Genomic DNA, 3,418 nt, shown 5'->3' with positions numbered 1-3,418 from the left:
TACGTTTATTTTTACACTTACCTCGAAGCGTCTTCTGCATCCTCTCAGTTGAGTAGCACCATCGATTTTGAACGCCCCCCCCCATTCTTGCCTCGGTCGGGAGATGCAAAATCAAATGTTGCATTGGATTAAAGAATCCCGGTGGAAAGATCTTTTCTAATTTGCAGATCAACTCCGGCACCAACTCTTCCATTTCATCTAGCACGCCAGGCGATAGTTCTTTCGCACAAAGAGAATGGAAGAAATAGCTCAGCTCTGCCAGTACTAGCCATTCATCCTCAGGGATAAAGCCACGCAACATCACCGGCATTATCCGCTCAATCCATATGTGCCAATCATGACTCTTGAGACCAAATATTTTCAATTTCTCAAGACTCGCTCCCCTTTTTAGATTCGCAGCATACCCATCGGGGAACATCAACCGCATTTTCACCCACAATAGCATTTCCCTCATAGCTGGCCTTTCAAGATTGAACCATGCCTTTGGCTTCGCTATGCTTTGCTTTCCTTTCCGTTGTCGCAAGTTTTGCAACGGTCTATCACATAGAGCCTCCAGGTCGATTCTAGCCTTAGGATTATCTTTTGACTTCCCCTCTATGCCGAACAATGTACCAAAAATGGCCTCTGCAATATTCTTTTCAGTGTGCATCACGTCGATGTTGTGTGGGCAAAGGAGGTCTTTGAAGTAAGGCAGATCCCATAAGCATGACTTGTGAGTCCAGGCGTGTTTTGTATTATACCCTTTGAAGTATCCTGGACGCAAAGGATCAGGCTCGAGAGCATTTAACTGATCAAGGGTCTGTTGGCCTGTCAACGCAGCTGGTGCAGTGTTTTTGACAACTCTACCTTTGATGAAATTCTTCTTGTCTTTTCTGAACTTATGGTCAGGATCCAGGAATTGTCTATGCATGTCGAAGCAAGAATACTTGAGACCATCCTGCAGCCAACGGAACTGAAGATCTGCCTTGCATGTGTTGCACGGGAACCTTCCATGCACACACCAGCCAGCGAATAGCGCAAACGCCGGATAATCATGTGTCGAGTACATGTAGCACACATGCATTTTGAAATTTGTTTTGGTAGCCGCATCGTAGGTCTTGGTCCCATTGTCCCAGGCTTCTTGCAACTCATCCCTAAGCGGCTGCATGTACACATTTATATTCTTCCCCGGATAGTTGGGCCCTGGAATTATCAACGTCAGGAAAATGTTCTTTCTTTTCATAATCTCTCCGGGTGACAAATTTAGTGGAATGACAAATACAGGCAAACAACTCTATTGTGCTGCCGTCATACCATACACATTGAACCCATCAGTGCTGATGGCAACTCTAGGTTGCCTTGGATCTTCCGATTTATCCTTATGTAATGCATCGAAGTGCCTCCACACAAAACCATCTGAAGTGTGTACCAGCATCTTGTTCCCATCCGCATCTAGTTCGGTTCTTTTGCCCAATTTGTGCCATGTCATCTGTCTGGCCGTCTCTTCGACCATGAAAAGACGTTGAAGTCTTGGTACGATTGGCAGATACCGAAGAACACTAATGGGGATTTTGGTCTGATTCTTCTCACCCATACCATTGTCTACCATAATATACCTGGAAGAATTGCAAATGGGGCAATAGTTCAAGGCCGCATACTCAAGCCTAAATAGGGCACATCCATTCTCACAAGCATGTATCTTCTCATAGAGCATTTTAAGTACACGGAGGATTTTCTCTGACTGGTACAGGTTTGCAGGCAGTACATGGCCTTTGGGTAGAAAGCGTCCAAATATCGTCATCATCGCGTCGTAGCATTCTCTGGCTAGGTTGAATTGAGCCTTCAGAGCCATTTCTTGTGCGATGGCATCCATCTGACAAAGCTTAGTCTGCTCGTGGAGAGGACGTTTTGAAGACTCCAGCATTTCATAGAAGGCCTTTGCAGATTCCTCCATGCATCATCAAAGTCTTGCACCATGTCTTCAATCCCGGTACCATGCTCGTCGGTGCGACGACGAATCACCTCAGCTCTGGCACGTTGGTCATACTCACCATGAAAAGTCCACACCGTATAATTAGGCGTAAAACCCCACTTCTGTAGGTGTTTACCCATTTCAAACTCTGTCTGCTTTTTCCAGTTGTCACAGTTGGGACACGGGCACTATGTTTTATGCTGGCCATTTGAAAATGCGGCTCTCACAAACCCCCTGGTTTTTGTTAACCATTCAAGGGTGATGTCTTTCTGACTAGGGTGACCAGTGTACATCCAAGCACGATCACTCATGTTAACCAGGGCGGAGCTCGTCCAACGCACGTGGAGGTCGTCGAAGAACTGCACATTGAAATTCACTCGATCAACACAAATATGATGTTTTTATAATTAACATTACTATGTGAGCTAACTCATAACTATGTGGGTCAGTGTCGTCGGGGGTCGAGGGTCACTGGCGTCGGGGGTTGGGGTCTTTTCGGTCAACAAGAGGCTGAAGAGGTGTCGGGGCTCGGGAGTTGGGGGTCAGTGGCGTCGAGGGTCGGGGTAGGGGGTCGGGGGTCGAGGGTGAGTGGTGTCGGGGGTCGGGGTCGGGGGTCGAGGGTCAGTGGCGTCGGGGGTCGGGAGGTCGGGGGTTCGCGTACTATGGCATCTCCTCCAACCTCATCAGCTACCTGACCGGCCTGCTCGGGGAGAGCATGACCGCCGCCGCCGCCGTCGTCAACGCCTGGTCCGGCGCCGCGTCCATGTTGCCGCTGCTCGGCGCCGCCTTCGCCGACTCGTGACTCGGCCTCTACCGCACCATCGTCGCCTCCTCCATGCTATACATCACGGTCATCCAACTCCACACAACGCCCCGTGATTCGTTTCCTTCGTCGATGCCAAGCACAACTTTCTTCCTTCTGCTCAATCAACTTTTCTGTGGATCTTTTCGGTAGCGTTTTTTGAACGATAATGAGTTTACTGGTCCAAGAAATCTCGCACAAGTGGCGCATGGCACCGTATAGTAGTAGTACTAGTAGTATTTTGTTGAGAATATTATGGTTCACAGCGATGTTTCAAAATTTCATTGTTTTGTCTGGTGGAAGCACACACACCACAACATAGTGCACCGGTTAATTTGACCTCCCACTAATTAACTAACCTACAGAATCTACCACTAAGTAACTAAAAAAGAATCTAGCTACCACTAATTAACAAAACAGAATCTACCACTAAACTACCTACTAAATCTACTAATTAACAGAATCTACCACTAGTCAACACTCGGTCACATTCTGGCAACTCATGAAAGAGGAGCTGGGCGTGATGGTGTCCAGTCCACCGGTTAATTTGACCTCCCAAAAGGCTCTCTCATCTTGGTTGCTTGAATGGTCGCTGCCGCTGCTGACCATGAGAAGGAGCTCATGCTACAGGCTACTTATGGGCTATGGCTCGCCAGAAACAACAC

This window comes from Hordeum vulgare, chromosome 4H, assembly GCF_904849725.1.
Source record: "Hordeum vulgare subsp. vulgare chromosome 4H, MorexV3_pseudomolecules_assembly, whole genome shotgun sequence".
NCBI lineage: Eukaryota > Viridiplantae > Streptophyta > Magnoliopsida > Poales > Poaceae > Hordeum > Hordeum vulgare.
This window is presented reverse-complemented; position numbering follows the sequence as displayed.